Raw genomic sequence first — 26003 nt, forward strand, 5'->3', positions numbered from 1 at the left:
GCCACTTCGTCAGAATATTCCCTGTGGTACAGAGCTGCTGTGCACTGGTTGCTAGGTTATAGTGCAACTTTGTTCCCAGGCAACAACTTAGAAGCTAGAATGGCAAGCTCATTCAGAAACAAATGAAACAAACCAAGATTTACATAAGTACTCTGATACCAACTTCACTTTTTCTATATCCTCAACTCAAGAGTCTCCGTATAAAGCATCAAATGCTGAATTTATGGCAAGAATATAAAAATTACCTGGACAAATTGAAAATATTTTTTTGAGAATTACCGGTGCTTAAAAAAAAAAAAAAAAAAACAGGCTGTTTCCTTCTAACTGAATTTTAATCACAACCTCACCTGCTATGCTGCCATGCCATAAAACACTGGTTTGGACCCTGGCTGCTCCACTTTCAGCTCCTTGCTAATGACCATGGAAGCAGAGGAAGATGGCCTGAGTCCTTGGATTCCCACCACCAAATGGGAGACCGAGAGGGAATTCTAGGCTCCTGGCTTCACCCTGGCCCAGCCCTGACTGTTGCAGCCATTTGGAGTCTGAACTAGCAAACTGAATCAGTCCATCTCAATCACAATCTCTCTCTCTCTACTCACCCGCATCCACCTCAAGTATTTGAAATAAATACTTTAAACTAAACAAAAACAAGAAATGCTAACTTAGTAGGGCCAGCACACTTTCACAAGTTTAGTGTTGACCAGAACAGGAAGTAAGATAAAAGGAGTAAAACTGGGAGACAGGAATGGAGGGAGGAAAAGAAGGGCGAAGGAAAGCTAGGATAACATTCTATTTAAGACTTATTTATTTGCTAGTCAGAGCTGCAGCGAGAAAAAGGTAGACACTTCCTTCTACCTGCTCTACCCCAAATGGCCACAACCACGAGGGCTGCCCCAGGCCAGAGAGGAGCTTCGCCTACCTGGGTGCAGGGGCCCCAACACGTGAGCCCTGCTGCACTGCTTTCCCCAGGCCATCCACAGGAAGCTGGGTGGGAAGTGGAGTACCCAGGATAAGAACAAGCATCCACTGGGGATGTCAACGTGACAGGCAACAGCCTTAATCACTACCAAGGCTGCAGCGCCAAGTGTGATACGTTTTTAAAGCTAAGATTCTAAGCAAGAACCAGGAAACTGACCAAACTCCCCAAGCCCATTGGCAACTGCACCAGCATTCCTGAGGGAATTGTGACTATCGCAAGTTGCCCTGGGAATTCATACTTTCTAGGAATAGAAACTTTCCTTCTGAATCTGACAAACAGCCATTTCTTTAATTCCTTTCCTACAGTTTACTGTTGCCAGTCGTCCCGCAGTTACAGCCCCCTCGAGTATCTTACTGTGACTACACTATTGATGGGAGCGGGAAAGGAACCAACACCAGCTAACAGTTATCCTGCCACTTCCACTGGGAAGACAGTAAGAACACAATTCATTGGGCTCGGCGGCATGGCCTAGCGGCTAAAGTCCTCGGCTTGAAAGTCCCGGGATCCCATATGGGCGCCGGTTCTAATCCCAGCAGCTCCACTTCCCTTCCAGCTCTCTGCTTGTGGCCTGGGAAAGCAGTCGAGGACGGCCCAAAGCTTTGGGACACTGCACCCACGTGGGAGACCTGGAAGAGGTTCCTGGTTCCTGGCATCGGATCGGCGCACACCGGCCCGTTGTGGCTCACTTGGGGAGTGAATCATCGGATGGAAGATCTTCCTCTCTGTCTCTCCTCCTCTCTGTATATCCGGCTTTCCAATAATAATAAAATAAAAAGAAAGAACGTAGGCTTCATAAAAAAAAAAAAAAAAAAAACAGGGTAAGAGTAAAGAGTTTATCTTCACTCAAGAAATGGGAACTTGAATTGGTAGGAAAACTGCTTACTGAGCCATGTTACGCATGACAATGTAAGATCAAACACATTTCACCCAGAGACGTTATCTAGCGGGGAGGGGGAGATAAAGCAATTCTGATAATTCATGAATCTTTTTTTTTTTAAAGATTTATTCATTTTATTATAGTCAGATATACACAGAGGAGGAGACAGAGAGGAAGATCTTCCGTCCGATGATTCACTCCCCAAGTGAGCCGCAACCGGCCGATGCGCGCCGATCCGAAGCCGGGAACCAGGAACCTCTTCCGGGTCTCCCACGCGGGTGCAGTGTCCCAATGCATTGGGCTGTCCTCGACTGCTTTCCCAGGCCACAAGCAGAGAGCTGGATGGGAAGTGGAGCTGCTGGGATTAGAACCAGCGCCCATATGGGATCCCGGGGTGTTCAAGGCGAGGACTTTAGCCGCTAGGCCACACCGCCAGGCCTTAATTCATGAATCTTATTGTTAAGATTTCCTCCTCAACTTCTTGAATTAGAACTTCTCACAAAACACTGATTTTTTCATTGCTCAGGATTTTAATCACACAATGTTGAGTCATTCATTTTTTCCTTGTCTTACGCAACTTGTGACTATCTGACTACCTCAACATCAGCATATGGCAAAGAAAAACTGGAGAGAATTTAAAAAGAAGCCTCAGGATTTTAGCAATACAGAGTAGGATGTAAAGAAATTCAACTTCAAGCCCCAACTCCCCTTACCAACATTAAACAAATCATCCACTTGCATCCGTCTCAACTGTTTTCACTACTGCTTTCCTACTTGACAGGTTACTGCAATCAAAGAAAATTTTTGAAAAGAGCTCCAAAAACTTACAACTTGTCATGCAAATTTTATCACCAAGCGTTCAATGAGAGGAAAAGCCAAGGCTTAAAACCCATTTGTCCCATCAGTGTTTCAATTTCCCAATCTGTATGTAATCCTAAATTAGTATCACACTCCTTGAAAACATCTGTAACTATAGTCCATACACTTCTCCCATGCAGAAAACACTCCAAGAAGGGAAAATATCCCGCTCACCCCGTCCCAAATGCCCAAAAGGCAATTTCCAACCAACCGTCCAAGCAATTGTTGCCAGAGTCGCCGACACCGCCACTTAGAGAAGGTCTAACAGTTCTAAACAATATGAGTTTGAAACCAAAACTCACAGTAAAACGTGAGTTTAACATAACCACCCACAAGCTAAACTCAAGGCTTCAGTGACTTCCGGATCCAAAGTAATACAGGATAGACACACTGGATCGTGTTCCCACTGAAAATCAGAATTGGTTATGGAAGCTGTTGCTTAGTGACAGAGGGCTGTTTTAAACCACTCAGTTTTAGAACCAACCACTGAAGTATTCTGCGTTCACAACATGAGCAGAGAATCAATCAGGTCAAAGGAAACAAATCCACAACAAGCCTCCTCTTCTAGACATTTGTATTTGTAATAGTTTAAACAGCGTCACCCTGACACCTGTTAAGACCAAAGGTTTTACTTGGCGATGGGCATTTTCAAGAGCAAAGTGCCCACGCACTATGATGCAAAGCCAGACACTTCAGGATTTACTTACAATCACCCCACACAAACATAGTTCAGACGTTATGTGTTCTCACTACAAAAAGGGTCTTCGAAGCCAGGAAAGGGGAAGCACAGGTTTTTTTTCCTCTCCAATTAAACGGCAGGTGTTTCAGGTTTACCCACGCCCTAGACAACCACCAGCCGGTAGAACATCAGAAAAGCTCCATCAGGAGTTTCACGTGCAGATCAACTACCACGGCAAGCTTTACATACCACGCTCCTTCGACTTTGCCAGGAAAACACACTCATACATACAAAAGGGGGGAATTCAGGGGCACGCTGCGGGATGCGGAGGAGAATTTCAAAGTACGGACAACAGAGGGTCCCCAGCACGAGGGAGTTACTTACCAGGCTCACAGTCGGTCCTTGCAACGTGCCACAAAACTTAGCAGTGAGCAGTGTTTCGGGGGCGCACTCAGCAGGGGACCACACCACCACAGCGCCAGCAGACACCGGCACCCCCCAAGCTCGGCCCTCGGAGGCATCGGGGCTGAGGGGGCCGCGGGGTGTCGGCCCAGCCCGCCCGCCGAACCCGGCGAGACCCGGCGGCCGCTCGCGCTGCAGGCTGACACGGAACGGGAGGAGCAGGGCCGAGCGCGCCCGCCGGGCTCCCGCACCCCGCGGGAAGCTGAGGAAGCCCGGGAGGGCCCCGAAAGTAGAGCAGGCGACGGCAAACGGAGGGGCCTCCTGAGGGGCGCGGGGGACACCGGCCGGGACGCCGCCACAGACGGCCGCCCGTCAGCCCTCCTCCCGCTCCAGCGGAGCCCAGCCGACCCCGAGACTTAAGTGGCGTGCTAAGCAGGAAGTCCCGCCCCCACGCCGACGTCACCGACGCCGCGGCGGCAGCCGTTGGAGAGAGGAAGCCAAGCAAACCGCCGCGGGAAGTGTGGCGGGCGGCTGTGGAGACGCTGAGCGGTCTAGGGCTGGTGGAGACGGAGAGCCAGCCCGCGGACCCTCCTGCCTCAAGGGTGCTTAGGGACGCGCGGCGCCGGAGAGAGGGACGCGGTCTCCCTGGCCTGCGCCCCACGCCGCTTCTCTGTGGGCTTTCCCGCCTCTCCGTCCCTCTTCCCGCCCTGCCTGCCATCACTCTGACAGGGCTTGGCTGAAGCGCCTGCCCCACCAGCCTGTCCCCCACCACGGCCGAGGGGAGTCAGCCCCGGGGTGGGCAGTCGGCCCGGCTTGCTACGAGGAAAGTGTCCACTCCGATCCAAGGCCCTCCCCAGCCCCTCACCTCGTGATGCCAAGACCAGAGCCCGCACAGGGAAGGCAGCGCAGGCATCTACTTGTTTGCAAGCTGGAAGAGTGCTAGCTTTTGAAACTGTTCTTTGTAACCAAGCCTCTCATTTAATACTGAAGGTTAAAAATTCTTAAAACAACAAGCCGAACTTTGCTATGTAAGATAATTGCTTCTTATCTAAATTTTAAAACGTGTGCTTCCATTAACACAAGAAAGTGAAAGGATAATCCAATGTAATTTCAACTCAATGCCTTGAAATTAATATTGGATAAGAGTTAAGTATTCCAGGCCTAGGAAGAATTAATACAATGAAAAGGAATTTTTTTAATGGAAAAAGAATTTGAAAATATTTTGAGTCCAGCCCAGGGTGCAGTAGGCTACGCCTCTGACTTTGGACACTGGAATCCCAAATGCACACCGGTTCTAATCCCGGTAGCCCTGCTTCCCATCCAGCTCCCTGCTTGTGGCCTGGGACTGCTTAGTCGAGGATAGCCCAAAACCTTGGGACCCTGCACCCAGCGAATCAATGGATGGAAGATCTTCCTCTCTGTTTCTCCTCCTCTATATATCTGACTTTACAATAAAATTAAATAACTTTAAAAAATAAAAATAATTTAAAGGCACCTTTCCAAAATGGCAAGTACACGAAAGTATGTTTATCACTAGCCGTTAGGAAATTACAAATCCAAACCTTGCTGAAAGGCATTGGCAAGCATATGGAGACAAACTGTCGAGTGTTCTAGAGATGCATATGTAAAAACATGCAGGGCCCAGTGCAATGGCCCGGCTAACACCTTGCCTTGCACACCCAGGATCCCATTTGGGCACCAGTTTGTGTCGCAGCTGCTCCACATCCCATCCAGTTCCTTGCTTGTGGTCTGGGAAAGCAGTAGAGGATGGCCAAAGGCCTGGAATCCTGTACCCGCATGAGAGAACCAGAAGAAACTCCTGGCTTTGGATCAGCACAACTCCAACCACTGTGACTACTTGGGGAGTGAACCAGCCAAAGGAAGATCTTTCTGTCTCCTCTCTGTAAATCAGCCTTTCCAATAAAAACAAATCTTTCAAAACAAAAATTAAACATAGGAAAGTTAGCACATGCCCCAGCAATTCCACTCCAAATATAATACTTGTATGAGTTGGAAGTATATGTGCCCTCACAAACTGACACACAAATGGCCAAAGCAAAATTAGTCATAAAGTAGAAACACAAGTGCTTATCCAATGAATGAATAAAATGTGTATCCATACAAGGTATATCAGAATGAAATGTATGTTATGAAAAAACATTGTTTCACAAACATCTTTTTCAACATGAAAGCCTACTCAGTTTGTTTTCTGGATACTATTGTTTCATTTTTCTATGAACTTCCATTAAACAGCTGAGAGAATTCCTGTCTTCTGATTCCATCTCCAAATGGCTACCATGACCTGAGGCTGTTGCCAGGAGCTGGAAACTGAATCCAGATCTTACCAGTGGGTGGCAGAACCCAAGGACTACCACATCATCCTCGCCTCCCAGGGTGTACATTGATGACAAGCAGAAGTCAGGAGCTAGAGCACAGAATCAGGCTCAGATACTCCAGTGTCAGATGTGTGCAGTTAACAACCCATGGGCCCCTTCCCCTGACCGTGAGCCATGAAGTACCCTTGTACAATGGAATACTATTCAGACATGGAGATCAAAGTATGAATCCATGCTGCCATTGTTGAACCTTATTATATGATAAGTGCCTGTATGATTCCATTGTTTGAAATACCCCAAATAGGAAAATCCGTAAGAATATAACTGAACAGTTGGGTGTCAGGTTGGGATGATGGGAAATAACTGCTACTAAACACAGTGTTTGTATTTGGAATGATAATTGTATAACCATCTAAAAATCACTGGGTTGTGTGCTTTAAAAATTAATTGTGATTCATGAATTGTATCTTTAAAATATTGGAAAGAAAAACTGTTTGCAGACTGCATGAATGTATGCATACAAAAGCCTGTGGGATATTAAAAATAGCTAAAGTTAATTTAGCATATTGAAACTTTCATAATGCAGAATTCAGCAGTGAGACAACTACCACCAATATGGAGGTGCTGAGATGCAAAGAAGAGCTCCATGAGGTAATTGTGGATGAGAAATATTTAGTAGAAAACAGTGGCAATGAAATGAGTTTGTTCTGGAAGCATAGACCAGAGAACATACAACAGCCAAAGACAAGGCAGGCACTGCGGCATGAAAAGTTCAGCTATTACTTGGTATATCTGCTTCCCAAACTAGAGTGTTTGGTTCAAGTCGCTGACACTCCAAGCCCCCAATCCACCTTCCTGCTAACTGCCCAGCAAGTAGTAACTGATGCCTAATTACTTGGATCCCTACCTTCCATATAGGAGACCCTGATGGTGTTCTGGCCTTGACCTATTTCAGCCCTGGCTGCTGTAGGCATTTGGAGAGTGAGCCTGTGGATGTTCGATCTTTGTGTGACTGTCCTTTATTCATTTGAAAGGTAGAGTGACAGAGAAAGGGAGCAGACAGACACATCTTCTGATTCACTCCTCCAGATGATTGCAACAGCCTCTGCCAGGTTGAAGGCAGGATCCCTGAACTCTAACCAGGTCTCCCATGTGGGTGTCAGTGGCCCAGGTATTTGGGCTTTTTTTTTTTTTTTTTTTTTTTTGATGCTTTCCCAGATGCATTAGTAGGGAGCTGGATCAGAAATGGAACAGCAGGGACTCAAACCAGCACAGCACACACATGTGATGCAGGCATTGCAGGCTGTGGCTTAACTTGCTTAACCAATCCTTCCCTTTTAAATCTTATGAGGATGAGGGTCTATGCCAAGCTGAGTTAGAGCAAAGACTGGCATGCAAGTGATCTATGACTGGGAACAGGCCCAGGTGGGGAGCTAAGGGGACACCCTAGCTGGGTTGGGGTTCCCACTGTTGAGCGCGGGGGCTGGAGTGGAGGCTACGTTCTGGTCTGGATATGGTTGCAGTCTCCCTAGGCATAAGTGTGGACTGGGACTGGACACACCAAGCTGGGCTAGACTCCAGCACCATCTGGTGCTCTGGAAGGCCAGGGTAGATGTAGGATGGACTAGGCTAGGTCTCTGCCCCTACTGAGCCATGTGTGAGCTGTGTTTGGGTACCGGCAAACCTTGGCTGGGCTGAAACATCCAAAAGTAAGAACCAGATTGGGTTGAAGGCCAGTCATCAGATAGCAGATGCTGGCACCGGTGACTAGTTAAACTACAGAATCATCTGGAAAGTACATTTTCTGGGAGTGGGAGTGGCCTAGGAGGGAAATAGTGGGCACCTCCCTCTTGGTTACCACTCCCACTGGAAAGCATGAAAACCAGGACTGGGGCAGCAATGGCTGGAGAGAACGACACCCACCAGCATGTGTGTGGTCTGGATAGTGGAGCTGGTTGGGTTGAACTAGGCTTCAATGCCCTTTGACATATAAGAGAGCTGAATGGGATGTGGGACAGACTGGACTAGTGTGCTGTACATACTGGCAAGCACAGGAACCAGGGCAAGGGGCAGGCCTGGTGGGGGTTATTGTGGGTCACTCCAACCAGGCTGCAACTCCTACTGGTTTATGTGAGGGCTGAGTGTGTGCTGGGCAGAATCAAGCTGGACTGCAACACCCATTGGTTCCAGTGCAAGACAGGGCTAGAAATAGAACCAACAGAGTAATTGCAACCACCAGCTGATTGGGGCAATGGACTGTGCCGGGTCCTGTACTTGCAAGTACACACAAGAATCTGGTCTGGGATCATCTCAGACAAAGTTTCTTTGGGGATCTCCTCAACTGAACTGCTGGACTCAGAACCCTACCCATGAAGAGAAGTGGAGGTTCCATGATCTGCCATGGAGTGCAAGTGCCAGAGCCGAGCCTCCTCAGAGACTCAGACGGAACAGTGGACAGCATAACCAGGTGCACATGGAGGATATGGCAGTCTATTGGAACCTGCAGAGGATTTCTGGCACCACAACAAAGGACAGAACAAATCAATCAACTACCCCAGCCATATGCTGGCAGTGAAAAACTGGGCAAACAGAAACTCTAAGGTAGACTATGTCAATCAGTGGATTCTGCAGCGACTTCATCGTGCTTGGAATGATGAGATTGGCAGCAATTCATAACTGCTGAACTATCAAAACCACTTGAGCAAGACCCTCAGAGCATGCCCCACATCAGGGACCTGGGATGGGAGGGAGGTTGGGTGGGGCTTCTCCCTTTATCTCCTCCTTTACCCCAGATACAGAAATAATATAATAGTCTTACCCACTTTCCTGTAGCCCTTGAACCTTTGTGCCCTAAGTAACTATGTAAAGATTGTCAAAAATAAAACAACAACAACGACAAAAAAAGTCCAAGATAATGCCAGGATTGAGTGCATCAGTAAATTCAAAGATCATTTCATACAGCTAATGTTGCAACATTTAAATTAATGTCTTCTCTACTCTACCACTCAGAGAATCCTAGAATACTCAAGAACATGAGCAAGCCTATGCCTCCTGTTTACTATCACCATAACAAAGTCTGATTAAACATCAGCATTTTTTGAAGTCTAGCTTTTGAACTGTTTCATTCCTTAGGCAAGAGAATATTGTAGTCCAAACAACATCTCATTCAATATTATTCTGATCCTACAATGGCCCAGGGCATCCACAGCATATTGATGTCCTACATGCTGATAAGCTGATGTACTTAAAACTGTGTTCCATCAAACAGTGGATCAGTGTGAACTAGCTGCATTCAAACGATGCTATTATCCACATGTTTGTACAGGCTGTTGAAGTAGCTGATTTGGCTGACCAGTTCCCTAAAAGTTTGGAATGAGTTATCTTTTTAAAAAAAATTTTATTTTCTATTTGTTTAAAATGAGGGGCAGGATAAGTTAGGGGTATCTTTCCAAATGCCAGCAACAGCTAGAGGTGGGTCAGGCTACAGCCAGAAACTCAATGTCTCCCACTTGGGTAGCAGAGATCTAATTACTTGAGTCATACCTTTTCTGCCCTAACCGATGGTTGGTAGCAGCAGAGCTGTGACTCACACCCCTGCACAATGACATAGGATGCAGGCATCCCAAGCAGCGTCTTAGCTGCGGGGGTCAAACACTCACCCCTGCCAATGTTCTGGCATTCTAAATGCCATTTAGAATATTTCTGCTGTAACATGATGAGCAGGCACATAATACTTGAGTGACATTTAGAATAAAGTTTTGAAGACAGAACACATTCCAGGGCTTTCAAAAAGATTCTGCTCTTGAGGAAATGGTAGGAAACAAGATATTGGTGCTTGGAAAACACCTGGAATTTTGCATGGTTGAAGAGGTTATTCATGAACTGACTGAGACCCAAAGAGGTTTCCAATGAGAAGCTGAGCAAAGTGGAGAAAAACAGGTAAAGAAAATGTTTAACATTTCAGAAAATGTTACATTTGAGATACCGAAAAAGTTCCTCATCAAAGAAACTGGTGAGGAATTGCTAATATCTTCAGTGGCATATAGATGTTAGAAGAAATGAAAGCCAATTATGAGACATTAACAAGGACTGGACAGATACAGGAAGCTCTTGCTTGCCATAGACATGTAATGGAAAGAAGCAGCACACTGTACAGCTGAAATTTTATCTTACTATGCTTGTTAAACCATCAATAGATACGGATGCTCTCTAGTGCTTCCTACCAGCGAATCTCAAACCTTATCAGAAGAGCACCTAGTGACATCATGCTGTGGGATCCCCATCATCCAACAGTTTTGGCTCAGTGCTTCAGACTTCCTTTAGGCCCAGGCTGTGCTTCCTGCCATCTGTGAAAACTGAGAACTCCTACAACACTTCTTCACTTCCAGTATGGTATTCCTTGGGTTACATTGGATATTCAACAGTTTATTATAAGATAGGCTTTGTGCAGGATGATTTTTCTCAACCTTTATTAGGTAATAAAATGTTCTGAGCGTTTTTAAAGCATGTGAAACTAAGCTGTAATGTCTAGTAGGTTAGGTGGACTGAATGCATTTTCAACTCACGAAGGATTTACCGTGACATAATCCTATCTTAACACAAGAGCATTTACAAATGAACACCCAGCCCATATTCATGCCTTGGAAATGATGTCAGTGCTACCCAGACAAATCTATGTAGATTAAAATCCCAATGATACTTTATGCAGAAATAGAAAAATCCATCCTAACATTCATATGAAATCTCAAGAAACACCCAAATAGCCAAAATAATCATCTTTTGTCTTGAACACTCATTGATCTTTGACAAAAGCTGCATGAAAAGACAGGTAAAAAAAAATCTGAGCTTACAGTGATTTTGACAAATTAAGAGCTGCAGTATCTAGAATAGTAGGTAAGAAATATCAAACGAAGGGAAAATATAAACATCACAGCAGATACTCCTAGCAAATGGGGGAACTACAAAAGCAGGTGAGACCCAGAGTGTGCAGCACATACAGTGAATTGGGTGAAATGTTTTTCCTTTTTGAGGGGAAAGAAGAGGTAGTAAAACACAATAGGAACTCATAGCCATCTGCAGAATGGCATCTCCATTTTAAAACAGTAATAAAAACAGGTACATCACAATAGGGCACCTTTGAGGAAAAGGACACCTTAACCAGAATAGTCTCACTGCATAAATCTTAAGTAATTATGTACAGTTTTCAAGTAATGAAGCAGCCTTAAAGAATAATTTTGGTGCCGGTGCCATGTATATCAAATTAATCCTCCCCTTGTGATGCCAGCACCCCATACTGGCACTGGTTGAAATCCCCACTGCTCCACTTATGGCCTGGGAAAGTAACGAAGGCTGGTGCAAGTGCTTAGGCCACTGCACCCAAGGGGGAGACCAGAAAGAAGCCCCTGGCTCCTGGCGTCAGACCTGTCCAGGCCTGGCTGTTGCAGCCATCTGGGGAGTGAACCAGTGGTTGGAAGATCTCTCTATGTCTGTCCTTCTCTCTCTCTGTAACTCTGCCTTTCAAATAAAAATTACATTTTTTTAAGAATAATAATTTCATGTTAATGTGGCTATCTTTTTTTCTTTCTCACTCTGGGGCTGAATCTGCCTCCACATCCCTGGGGCACTTACACAACAGTTTCTCAGGAACCATTTTCTGATTCTTCGAACACCTGCAACAAAAGAAATCTTGTTGTCATGGTATCGGTACTGTAACCCACTCATGGGTGAAATGAACTCCTCGTTCTGTAGCTGTATTTGAGACTCTTCAGTGCAAGGCTTGTGAAGTAAGGCACCACTATCATCAGTGAACAGTTCCGACTCAACTGTTTTTGTTTTAACTGTTCTAATATTAAGCTGTAGTGATGATAGTGATGACAATCTGCTCTTATTAATCAACTATTTTAGGGATCCATGATCACATAAATACCTGCTCTGAGTTCTTCTGGCATTATGGCTCAATTGGCTAATCCCGTATCTGCAAGCATTAGTATCCCCTATGGGCACTGTTTCCTGTCCTGGCTGTTCTACTTCCCATCTAGCTCCTTGCTTGTGTCCTGGGAAAGCAATGAAACAGGCTGAAAGCCTTAGATCCTGCACCTGTGTGCGAGAATAGTAGGGGCCTCCTGGCTCCCAGCTTTGGATCACCTCATCTCAAGCCATTGTGGCCATTTGCAGAGTGAACCAGTGGATGGGAGATCTTTCTATCTCTCCTTTTCTCTGTTAATCTCTTTCCAATAAAAATAAGTGAATCTGAAGTTCTCCTATCCACTCACCAAACCATTTTAAAACATTCGTCTAGCTGATAATATTGAACTCCTTCTTTAGCCTCTCTTCAATCCATGATCCAATTGAAGTTTTATTTCAGAGCATGATGTTCATCCGTATAGAAAATAACATCCCAATAGCTATAGTTATTACTAAAGGTAATCCAAACGCAAACAAGTTGGCAGCAAATGCAGCTAATGCAATGCGAAACATCAGTACAGGTTTTCTGGGCTGCAGCCAAAGAGGAGCCAGTTACAGGGCTTGTGTGTACATAGTCATGAGAAAAATTAAAGTAGCATGGGTCACAGTACAAACTGTTAAAAAAGCATGACATTGGTACGCACAATCACTGTCAATCCAAGGACAATGATGGTCCACCTTCGTTACCCACCTGCTACACTTTCTGCAGCGATGCATACAAGGTACCTTGTGTGCCTGGAAGACTTTACTATGTTGAAGCTACATGGTATCATGAGAATTTTCTGGTTTCCACCCCAGAGGCACAAAGCCAGAACTAACAAACAGGGCACTGAGATAATTATCCACTCATTGACAGTCCAATTTATCAGCATGATGAAATTCACACATCCTCTAGTTGTATGTAAGGACCAATACCATAGCAGACAGTCAGTCATGGCCATTGTCAAACATATTGCTTAAACACAGAAGACTTTGATGGGATTCATATGACACCATCTCTTTAATTCTTTGAAATCTGCAAACTTGATAACGGAGTAAAACATATGGATTTTTGGCAGAGAAGGATGCCTTCCTACTTTTAAAGAATTACAGCCTTTCTTTTTCTGTGCATATATTCCCATGTGCCACAATGCCACATGTATTCCTTAATTATCATGACTTAAATAAATGTAAATTATGCCATTTTCACGGTTAACCACTCAGAGCGTTTTCTCTTAACTAAAGGAATCTAGTATATGGGTTGAAAACTTGGCCTCAGCTTGGTCTTTGGTGTTTGCTCAATGCCATCATTCCAAGCAGCCTGGGATCACCTGAAATAGATCTTCTCTGTGATTAATTTTGTCACAGGCACCTAAGTCCCAGGCAAGCAGAAGGCAAAACCTGTTTGTGAGAGGCTGGGGCGCAGGACCTCCTGCAATTTGTGTCTCATTCCCCCTACACACTTCCAATTCTCTCAAAACAATGTTACAAAAAAAAATAAGGAATAGAGTCAAAAACCATACACACTTCCTGATTTCAAAAATTAATACAAAGCTATTGTCATTAAAAGTGCAGAAATATTCTGCAGACACACAGACTGGAATGGAACAAACAACTCAGGAATAAGCCCCCATTATGTGTGGTTAAATGGTTTTTGACAAGGGTGTGGAGACCATTCACTGGGGACTGGACAGAAAACTGGATCTCCACATGCAGAAGACTAAAATTGAACTCTTACCTAAAGAGATGGAAAATCTACAAGTAAGTATTAAAACCAGAAAATATTTTAATGGCATTGGATTGAGCCATAGACCCATATCAACATATCATAGACAAGTAAAGATGTTTACTATCACTAAGTGTTAAGGAAATGCAGGTGAAAACTACATCAAGATAATATGTGGTCCCTATTAGAATGGCTATTGTCAAATAAAAAATTATAAACGCTGACAAGGATGTGGAAAGATTGAAACCCTTGTGCATTGTTGACAGGAATATAAAGTAACAATCATAGAAAGTAGAACGGCAGTTTCTCAGCGGGCCAGGCATGCAGAGCTGAACCTCCACTTCATCGGTCAATTTCAGAATGGCAGTTTCTCAGCGGGCCAGGCATGCAGAGCTAAACCTCCACTTCATCGATCAATTTCGGCTGATGAATGGAGAGTGCAGCCCGTCCCAGACTGCTTAAAAAGCAGCTGGCACCATCTTAACTCTGTGGGTATCCACTGCACCCATTGGGTGCCAGGCTTTGCCCATTGACCGCTCCCCATGAGCTCTGGGGACTTCGGGGTGACGAATTATTGCCTAGGGACATCTATGGCTAAGGACACAGTATGTGTAAGTGAGGAATAAATCCTGAGGGACACCAAACAACAGGGCCACTGTACTGGCTGGTAAGTGAGGGGAATGAGACCTGGTGGTATGGAGGGGAGAGATTGGAAGATCTGTATGGGTCAGACTGATTCACCAGCCCACATGGGAGTCCTGATATGGGCTTGTAGGCACAGATAATTGCTGACAGCCACACAACAGACCACACGAAAGCTATGGCTGGGGGCCCATCTAGCAGAGGTAGATCCCAGTGCCTGATTGAGTGTTGGAACAGGGGACAGGTCAAATTAGGCAGTGCCATGACACTAAACAGCACGCCAGAGAACCAGTTACGGGGTTAGATTCTGTGGGGGATAAATGCGCCCAACCTTATGGAAATACAAGTCCCACTCGTTAGCTCAAGAGTTGGGGTAGTGACTGGCTGAAGTAATTGTAAACACGGAACTTGCCAACATTCACGGGAACTGGGGCTGAGAATAGGCTGGGCAGGTCCAAATTGTAGCATCCGCATGTACATCCTGAAAGAGTATGTGTGGTGGTATGGCTCGCAACATTCACCAGCTCATACAAAGGTCAAGATGGAAGGGCAGACTATGCCAGGTAAGGGCCTAGCACCTGCTGGAACATGTGAGGTCTGGGTCTGGGTCTGGGAATGGGATGAGTGAGGGAACCTGGGAAACTCCCCTGCTGGGCCATCGCTCCCAATGGTGACATGTGTTCCAGACCTAGGGGTCGGGCAAGCTGGGCAAGGTAGTCCCATTTGTTTGCACGTGTATGGATTGGTTTTGCAAGGGGGAAGACCGGGCAGGGCCAAGCAGACCTTAACCCACTGGCGAGTGCATAAACCTGGCTGCAGTGCAGGTCATGTTGGGCTAGGGTATCACATCTACTGGTTCACATGAGCCAAGGACGGGAGCAGACTGAGCAGAGTCAGGATGCAGCACCTGCCAGCAAGAGTTGGGACTGGGGGCTGGCTAGGTCAGGCCAGCTTGCAACATCCAAAGGCAAAGGCTAAGACAGATGAGGGGCTATGCCAGGCTGGTTCAGAGCAACCACTGGCATGCGTGAGATCTGTGAATAGGCACAGGCCTGATTGGGGAGCAAAGGGGATGCACTGGCCAGGTTGTGCTTCCCATTGGAGATTGCAAGGGTCAGGGTGGGGGCTGAGGTCTGGTCTGGATATGGCTGCAGGATCCCTTGGCATGTGTGTGGGCTGGGTGTGGGATGCGCCAGACTGGGCTTGTGTCCAGCACCCACTGGTGCTTGTGAGAACCAGGGTAGGTGGGACAGGCTAGACTAGGTTTCTGTCCCTGTTGAGCCATGCATGAGCTGAGTCTTGGTGCAGACCAGGCTTGTCTGGGCTATAACACCCAACAATAAGAACCAGAAATGGTGAGGGCCGGTCAGGAAAGGCCACTGTTTCTGCTAAGACAGGAGGTGGACTATTAGGTCTGGCCCATAGACACACTGGTGTGCACAAGATCTGGCACTGGGATAGATCCTGATGGAGGAGTTTGGGGAACTCCTCTGTTGGGACATGTTCCCTTCAGGTGAGTGCAAGAACCGAGACAGGAAGCAGCCCAGACCAGGCCAAAAACGGTACCCACCGGTATACATTTGGTGCAGGTCGGGGGCAGGTCAGGCTGGGTCAGTCCATATCACCCACTGGTGAATCCGAGTGCCAGAATGGAGTGTGGGTCAGGCTGGGTCAGGGTGCAATACCAGCTAGTCTACATGAGGATCAGGACTGGGGACTGTCTGGGCTGGCCTGGGCTGTAGGCCCTACCAGCCTGAGTTGGAATTGGGGGTAGGCCTGGCCTGGCCAGGCTACAGCTCCCACTGGCAAATGCAAAGTGAGGTAGGCTGTGCCAGACTGGGCCACAGCACCCAACCACTACATGTGAAACCTGGTGGGGGGAGAGGGGGATGGACCTGGGGGTGCTGCAGGGTCCCCCCCTACTGGGCCACTGCTCCCACTGGTAAGCATGAGAGCTGGGATGGGGGCAGAACAGGCCGGGCAGGGCCACAACATCTGATGTGATGTGATGTGAGCTGGATCAGGGAAAAGCCAGGCTGGGCCGACTGTACCTTTTGGCACATGCACAAGCCAGTGTGGATTGGTGAGCTTTGCCACCGCAACAGCTGGCAGATGCTGGCAGAAGGGCCAAATTCTGTCAGGTGCAGGCATGGCTTAAACAGATGGCTACAGTATGGACTGGATGGTGGGGATAGTTTAGATGAACTGGGCTTCAATGTCCATCAACATGTATGAGAGCTGAGTGGGATGTGGGACAGACAGGGCCAATCTGCTGTGCATACTGGCAAGCACGGGAACCAGGGCGGTGGGAAGGGAAGCCTGGTACAGGTCCTACGAACTACAGAAGAGTGGTGTCCAGAGGCTTGGGATGAGGTTAGGGGGTCATTTACCACGGACTGTTTCAGCTCTACTAGCTGGCAGTTCTGGAGCTGGAAGAGAGTGATGATCATACAACATGTATACATCCAATACCATGCCCTTGAAAATCCTGAGGAAAGCAACTATGCATATTAACACAACTTCAAAATTGCAGGGGAAGTGCTTAATATCTTTTGTTATCCAAGGAGTACAAACTTAAACCACAATGTAGTGTATTCCACAGACTTGAAGGTGTTAGAATCAAAAGATCTAGGGTTTGGTACCATGATATACTAGGCTAAGCCTCTACCTGCAGCACTAGCTTCCCATGTGGATGCTGGATCGCATCCCAGCTGCTACACTTCCAATTTAGCTTCTGGCTAATGACCTGGAAAAATAGTAGAGGATGGCCTAAGACCATGGGCTCCTATTTCCACGTGAGATACTCAGAAGGAGTTCCTGGTTCCTGGGTTTGAATTAACTCAGTTGCCACAGTTGCACCTGTTTAGGAAGTGAGCCAGAGGATAGATAGATATGTTTAAAAATAAATTAATTTAAATAAATAAAATAAAATAAAACAAAACAAAACCAAGACCTCTGTTGATATTTGTAACTCTGCCTTTAAAATACAAAATAACTTTTTTTAAAAGAACCAAAAAGTCTAAAAGTTCAAATATCAGTGAAAATATGAAAGAGTTGTAACTCATACACTGCTGGTATGTGTGTAAAATATTTTGGAAAACTGCTTGAAAATTTGTGGTTAACACATTCGTCTCCCTGGGCCCAGTGTAATGGATCAGTGACTAAATCATTGCCTTGCATCCACCAGGATCCCATATGCACACTGGTTCATATCTCAGCTGCTCCACTTCCCATACAGCTCTGCTTGTGGCCTGGGAAAGCATTAGATGATGACCAAAGCCTTGGTACCTTGCACCTGCAGGGGAGACCCAGAAGAAGCTCCTGGCTCCTGGCTTCAGATCGACTCAGCTCCAGCCCTTGTGGCTACTTGGGGAGTGAAGCAACAGTGGATGGAAACTCTTTCTCTGTCTCTCCTTCTCTGTGTAAATCTGCCTTTCCAATAAAAGTAAATATATCTTTAAAAAATTCATCTACTTTATCATGTCAGTTTCATTGAGTTATCCAAGAGAAAAAAAAGTTCAAGATTAAACTTATACCAAAAATTAATGCTGAGTGAAATCCATGCATAGCAACTAAAAACTGCACCAAATTAAATGTTCCTGTACAGGATTATAGATAAAATATGAAAATTATATATCCATTCAGTGAAACTCAACTCAGTCATAACTATAAACAAACTAATATGTCTGACAACATAAGTATATCACACACAATTGTGACTAACAGTGAAGCCAGGTTCAAAAGAAACTTTCTATATGAAATCCAAGTGGTTGAGTGGATGTATGTATTTAAAAATGCAAACAGAAAATACAGCTTTCTACTCACCAAAATACTAACATCTACTAACAGGGTCACTTCATTCCTGATACCAAGATACTCAAGAAATGTGATTAGCTGTTTGGTACTCCCAGACTTAGAGCAAAGGGAGGTTCTACATCTGTGGGCTCAGTCAAAAATATCTGAAGGAAAATGGATCTGTACCTTACAAGTACAGACGGTTTTTCTTGTCCTTAGTCCCTAAACAAAACAGTGTAACAACTATAGAGGTACTTCAAAAAGTTCATTAAAAAATTGAATTAGAAAACAAACTTATTTTGATACCAAAAATTCTTAAAATCTATTTTTTATAATATGACTTCCCATGAATTATGTAGTTACATAGCATGTACATTGTATTATTAAAACTTCAAGTTGATTTCTAGTATACAGGATTGTATGGGTCATTTGCAAACATTATGTCATTGTGGAGGAAGGACTTGACCGCCTGCAGGTTTTGGTATCTGTGTGACAGGGGCATCCTGGAACCAGTTCCGTGGTCCTGAGGGCCAACTGCACCTGCTGCTCTTGGAGGTTAAATTCAAACTGTAGAAGAGCTAAATGTGTTCTCCAACCAATGGGCTAGGTTACTGTAAACCTAGATAAAAAAGAATAAAAGATAAAATACACACACTGAAATAAAAGCTTCAATGCTGTCGATCTAAGAAAATGCACATTGCAGATAAATGAAAGAATGGAGTCTTTAGGAACCAAATAAGGAAACTGTCTCACAAGTTTAAATTTCAACTGAGAAAAAGTGGAGCATTTGAGCAAGAAATAGAATGTTTTAGGACAGAGAAGTCCTTTGAAGAAAAGGTAGGCATCCCAGTATTGCTTTCTGGATACTGAAATGTAAAGGTACATTTAATGCCTCACTGCCAGAGCCAGAAACCCTGGGAAAAAAAAATAAGTTTGTACTTCAGAATGTCAAGGGGAAAAGTTATATGTCTTGTGGCTTAGTGGTAGACAAAACTATTTTTATCTTACAATTTCATATGTTGTCTTCATCTTTTAATTTCTTTATTTTTTTTCTTTTTAAAAAGATCTTCCACCCACTGTTTGACTCCCCAATGATCAAAACAGCCAGAGCTGAACTGATCTGAAGCCAGAAGCCAGGAGCTTTCTCTGGGTTTCCCATGTGGATGCAGGGTCCCAAGGCTTTGGGCCCTCCTCCTACTTCGTTCCCAGGCCACAAGCAGGGAGCTGGATGGGAAGTGGAACAGCCAGGACAGGAAACAGTGCCTATACGGGATCCTAGCATGTGCTAGGGGAGGATTAGCCAAGTGAGTCACTGTGCCAGGCCCCGATCTTTCAGTTTCTATGCTTTTTTATCCTGCTTCTCTTCTATCATTCTACTTTTCCATTTGGTTCTTTTATTCTCTTCCTTTTTGCTTCTCTTATTTCCCATCCTTATTTTCATAGTTAATTCCTTGAAGACACAGTTAGATAATTTTTCCCTAGTTTTCCCCATCCACCCACCCACAGAATCACAGACACATTATATGTCTAGTTATGTACTGTGCCTTTAAGGACCACATCCATTATAATACCAGAGGTTGTTTTTTAATCTCCCAAAACTATTTTGCCCATTTGGAGGTGATATCTCTCCATTGCAAATGCCTACTTCAGGAGAAGTATAGTGTCCCATTCACCATTGGATGCCCTGCACTTAATCTAGCAATTAGAATGCATTAGGCAACCACTAAATGGATCTGATAAATATTGAGTTGAAAGTGAAAACTGGTATCTCCTACAGACTGATCAAACATTGAAAATCTGCTCTGTTTATTAATTTTATGAAATCTCTAAGATCCTCTCCAGTTCTAAAATTTTATCAATTGGTGATAATGCTGTGATCGGTGCTCACTTAGAGCATTTTCTACATCTTTGAAGATGTTATTTGTTAATTACGACTGAGGGGACAGTTTACCAGCATCTGTGGGGAAGGCCAAGGACACTGGACAAAAATGAGACTTGAATCTATTCAGGCACTTTGAAGAAACAGAAGCCAAAATAGGGTTATGGCTTCAAGAGGTTGGGGGCTGTGAAAATAAAGTTCTCCCCCAGGCTGCAGTGCAGCTCATCCATGTCTGGCAGAACCTCCAGAATAAAGGTGCATGTTAGTGGAGCTCTCCCTGGGCAGGAATGAGCTGACTCTGCTAACTTTCTCACTAAGCTGTCACAGTGACACTCTCATTTAAGAGGTGCCCATTATCCCTCACGATGTTCGTATGTCCAAGTAGAGACTTGGTAGTTAAAAAAAAACCACTGGGGCAAGTGTTGTGGCACACTGGGCTAAACCGCCTGTGATGCCCGCGTTGCATGTGAGTGCCAGTTCAAGTCCCAGCTGCTCTGCTTCAGATCCAGATCCCTGCCAACCCTCCTGGCAAAGCAGTGGAAGATGGCCCAGATACTTGGGCACCTACACCCACGTGGGAGACTGGAAGAGTTTCCTAACTTCTGGCTTCAGCCTGGCCACGCCATGCCTACTCTTTGGGAAGTAGACCAGCAGGCAAAGATCTCTTTGTGTCTTTTCCTCTGTCACTATGCCTTTCACACAAATAAATAAATAAAATTATCTTTTAAAAAACTTCATAATTAGTTGTGTCTAAAATCTAATTTATTTTTCATCGTATTTATTTTATTCAAGAGACAGAATGAGGTAAGAACTGTTTTTCATTTGCTGATTCACTGCCTGCATGCCAGGGAGCTAGAAACTCAATCTAGCTCTCTCACATGGACCCAACTACTTGAACCATCAAGCTGTTGCTCCACAGGTTGCACATCAGTAGCAAATTACAACTGGGAGTGGAGGGGCCAATGTTGCGGCACAGTGGTACCAGCCAATATGCTGGTCCCAGCACTGCCTGCGAGTTCGGGCAGTTCCACTTCTCATCTGATTTCCTGATAATGTGCCTGGGAAAGCAAGAGAAGACAGCTCAAGAACTGGGACCCACGCCACCCACATGGAAAACCTAGAGGAGTTCCCGGTTCCCTCCTTTGGCCTAGACCAACCCTGATCATTACAGCTGTCTGAGGAGAGAACCAGTGGATGCAAGATTCATTCTCTATCTCTCCCTCTCTCTCTTTCCAACTCTTTACTTTAAATAAACAAATCTTTTTAAAGAAAACGAGAATTAAAAGTGAAGCCAGGACTCTTTCCCAGGTATCCCAAGAAGCAATGTTAAACACTATGGCAAACACCTGTCCCCTAAAACCTAATCTATTCAAGTACAAACAATAATCTTGTGTAGTTACAATGTATTCTAAATTTCTCAGAACTGGCAAATACCCTAAATCAAGGGAAATATTTGTAAAACAAGACATTACTCAGCACAAATGTTCATCAGAAATAATTGATTAGAACACATTGTAACAGGGCTATACAATGGAATAACCCATGATTGTGTAAAACAGCCAATATCTTTAAATATTAATGGGAGATGATTTCAAGATTATATTAAATTATGGTATACAGTGTGTCCTTTATGTACAACAATGGAAGGAGGGATGTGCTATATAGCAAAATTGAATTTCATTCAGTTACCTTTTTTAATACCATCACTATTTTAAAGCTATTTTATGTATATGTGAATAAATCAAATAAAACTATTATGTTGTCATAAAGGAGCCAAGAACACAGCGTAAGAGCAAGGATATGTAAATATAGAATCAAAGCAGAATTCCTCTAACTTTACATTGACACTGAAAACACTGGCATCTTTTATGGATGTAATTTCTCTCTTTTAGTATATTTCCTGGCTCTTTCTACTACAAAGGACAAAGAGACAATAATCAGTACCGTAACGATGAACCTCCTCACCACTTAGGCTATGTTTCTAAAAGCCATTTCCCAATGAAAGGAGCCAAGGCTCCTTTGGAAACAGTTAACTCTCAAATCAGCGCAGGAAAAGCGTAAGCTAAGCCTGAACTACCCCTTCACACCTGAAGTACAAAAGCATCACCAGCCTTTGTGCTGGTTGTTTCAGAAGAACTCAGCAGCTAACTTGAGAAAAGCTCCATCTGCTTCAAGTTGAGATCACTGAATGTCATAATGAACCATCACTGGAAAGTATGAAAAATCCTAGATACATTTAAACCTACAATTGAATGATGATATCCAAAACTAAAAAAACTGTGCATACAAATTCATTATTGAACTAATAAAGTAGGAGCATTTACTCTTTCATGTGCAAATTGGAATCCTTGTATAAATACTGGAAAAGAGAAAGTTCTTGTTCTTTTTTTTTTTTTTTACATTTCAGGCAATAAATCAGTACCTATGGGTCTGGTGCAGTGGTATAGTGGACTAATCCTCTGCCTGCAGTGCAGGCACCAGGCTGTGTCTTGGCTGCTCCATTGCCAATCCAGCTCCCTGCTTACAGTCTGAGAAAGCAGTGAAGGATGACTCAAGTGCCTGGAGTCCTGTTACTCATGTGGGAAACCCAGAAGAAGCTCCGGGCTCCTGACTTCAGGTCAACTCAGCCTTGGCCACTGTGGTCATCTGGGGAATGAACCAGCAGATGGAAGATCTTTATCCCTGTGTCATCTTCTCTGTGTAAATTTGCCTTTCCAATAAAAATAAATAAGTCTTTAACAAAATAAGATTCTAATAAAAATTAGAATCTCAAAACTGTTGCTTCTCTGTGAAGTAATTGATACAGGTCATGATTACAGAGGCTGCTAAGCTCATTAGAAGTATAAGTAGCAAGAAGCTATTATAACCTCAGGTATAGAAAGATACCACAAAAACCAAGGCCCAGATGCCCAGGGCACTGATGGAGAGCAGTTTTCTATGGGGCATGGACAGAGCACAACAGCAACTCCAATGGGCAGCAGGGGGAGAGAGCAGACCCGTTGCCATTGGCTATGATGCCAGCCACTCCTGCATCCAGACAGCTGGCTTCTGGCTGGGAAGCACGATCCTGCCCAGACAGGGAGAGAGAAGGCTGCCGTGCCCACCACTCCTGGCGTGGTGCACTGGCCCCACTGGGGTGCTGAATTCTGTTCTGACTCAGGGAAGAGCAGCCAGTCCCTCTGCTGACAAGTTTCCAGGACCAATGCCAGAGCTGGGGATGCAGCAGTGTTCAGGGTGAAGAGTGGGCCCTGTCTAACTTGTGACAACGGGTGTTTCTGTAAGCTCTGGTCATCTATAAAGCTGAGAGGGTTGTAGGTTGTGACCGGGTTCCTGTGCAAAAGACATAGCTCGCTGCACACCGGGGATGTGTCTCATGTGGGGGCTGGAGACACTGTGGAATGGGCTGGTGTTCCAGACAGCGTGTGCACACCAGTGGACGCAGTGCCCTGGCCCTGTAAGATCACTCCAGGCCATGAATCAGCTGGTTCACCCTAGCAGAGAAGGGCTGGAACTGTGAACACACTGGCTGACTGCAACATCCTTGTCCCACTGACGTCGCCGACAGGGGCTCTGGCATGTCCTCCTCGGATGGCATTTGGGATTCTTGCCCCATGCACAAATGGCCAGATCTTCCAGGTCCCCCCCAGCACACACCTCCCCCTAGAAATCAAGTGTAATCTTAGACACTCTGCCAAGCCCTAAAGGCACATTTCCAGGAATGAAGGCTTCGACTAAAAAAGAAAAAAACTCTCCAGAATGGATAGTAACGAGAAAGCCTCCAGATATCCAAAAATCAACATAGAAACACAGGAAACAAGAATCACGAGGGTCACATGACTTCCCAGAAGGAAATCAAAAACACATCAATACTAGACTGTGAAGGAGACTGATGAGAACTCATGTAAGGTGACTAAAAAAGCACAGAGAAATCTTAAATGAAAAATAGAAACCAGCACATGGCATAGATGACAAATTCTATAAAAAGATATGCTGGAAAAATAAAAAGAAATATTAGAAATAAAGTACTCCATAAGTAAAATAAAACATAATAGCAGAAAGCCTTAACAACAGAATTGGTGAGGCAAAAGAAAGAATATCTAATCTGGAAGACAGACCTTTTGAAATTTATCAGTCACAAAAAACATCAAGAGAGACTGAAAACAGTTTTTGGGATTTATGAGACACCATCAAACAAGCAAATATATATATATTATATTCTATATTCTATATATATGTTTTAGAAGTTATTAAAGATATAAAAAACGAATGGTTTATACCGCCTATTCAGGGAAATAATAGAAAATTTCCCCAATTCGGAAAATGATATAGACACCTAAACACCAAAGTGCACAGAATCCCAAATAGACAAGAAAACATTCTCACCAAGACACATGACAGTCAAACTTTTGAACATAAAATATAAAGAGAATATCCTAAAATTTGCAAGACGTAAGTGCTAGATCACCATTGGACTGACAGCAGATTTTTCCACAACAATATCTACAGATCACAATGGAAAGATAAAGTCCAAGAGTGGAAAAAAAACTGTCAGCCTAGAATACTTTAGTCAGTGAATGAAATAAAGATCTCCCAATAAAGAAATTGTCATGGGCCCTGCACAGTGGCCTATTGGCTAAAGTCCTCACCTTGTACGTGCCAGGATCCCATATGGGCACCGGTTCTAATCCCAGCAGTCCGCTTCCTATCTAGCTCCCTGCTTGTGGCCTGGGAAAGCAGTTGAGGATGGCCCAAAGCCTTGGGACCCTGCACTCATGTGGAAGACCTGGAAGAGCTCCTGGCTCCTGGCTTCGGATTGGCACAGCTCCGGTCATTGCGGGTGCTTGGGGAGTGAATTATTAGATAGAAGATCTTCCTCTGTCTCTCCTCCTCTATATATATCTGACTTTGTAATGAAAATAAATAAGTCTTTAAAAAATTGTCACTACAAGGCTAATCTCACACATGATATTTCAAAATGCACTACATATAGAAACTGAGAAAGATGGCATCATGAAAAGATGTGAAGGCAGGAAAACTCCTAGTAAAAGGAAAAAAGAGACTCAAAGGAAACAATAGGATTTTTTAAAGGAAAACTGGCAGAACCAAGTCATTACTTACCAATAGGAACCTTGAATACAAATGCTAAATTCTCTAATTAAAAGATACAGATTGATTGAATGGATCTATAAAAAAACCTATATCTATTCTGCCTCCAAGAAACACACATCTTCAATGAAGATGCAAATATAAAATGAAAGGATATATAAAGATATACCATTTAAATGGAAATCAAAAGCAAGCAGAAGAAGCTATACTGATATTAAACATTATATTTTATGACAAAAACTGTTAAGCAGAAGAAGGTATACTGATATTAAACATTATATTTTATGACAAAAACTGTTAAAGGAGAGAGAGAAGGCCATTATGTAATGATTAAGAGATCAAATCAACAGGAAGATGTGACTTTAGTAAATATATATGCACTCAATACCAGGGCATTCAGTTTTGTAAATTAAATGTTGTTGGATATAAAGAGAGACAGAAGCTCAAATACAATAATAATGGGAAACTTCAGATCACACTTCAATCAATGGAGGGATTAATCAGACCAAACAAAGAAAAAAGAATTAACAGCAAATTCATACCATGCGACATTCCATCTTACAGATGCAGAAAGCACACTTTGCATCAGTAGATGAAACTTCCTCTAGGGTGCACATGTACGGAGGCCATAAAAAAGTCTCAACAAATTTTTAAAAATTGAAATCATATCATATCTATTTTACTCACAATGAAATAAAACTAGAAATTAACAGTAAAAGAAATGCTGGAAAATAGATAAACACATTCTATAATATTCCAGAAAGAACAGTGGGTCACAGAG

At 44.2% G+C, this 26003-nt stretch overlaps 1 protein-coding gene and 1 pseudogene across 2 annotated transcripts in view; both read right to left on the bottom strand.

Moving 5' to 3' along the window:
- The window catches only part of CEP83 (centrosomal protein 83), a 201972-nt gene that overhangs the window by 150444 nt on the left and 25525 nt on the right, over positions 1–26003 (bottom strand). Inside the window, exon 1 of one of the 2 annotated variants that reach the window (XM_004583104.3) lies at positions 3778–4106. The exons of the other annotated variant lie outside the window; for it this stretch is intronic. The gene's annotated coding sequence lies outside the window, so the exon portion shown is untranslated. Of the gene's footprint in view, positions 1–3777; positions 4107–26003 lie in introns of those variants that run through there. 2 annotated transcript variants of the gene reach the window in all.
- On the bottom strand, positions 11716–13216 carry LOC118757608 (palmitoyltransferase ZDHHC6-like; annotated as a pseudogene).

Source organism: Ochotona princeps, chromosome 15 (genome assembly GCF_030435755.1).
Source record: "Ochotona princeps isolate mOchPri1 chromosome 15, mOchPri1.hap1, whole genome shotgun sequence".
NCBI lineage: Eukaryota > Metazoa > Chordata > Mammalia > Lagomorpha > Ochotonidae > Ochotona > Ochotona princeps.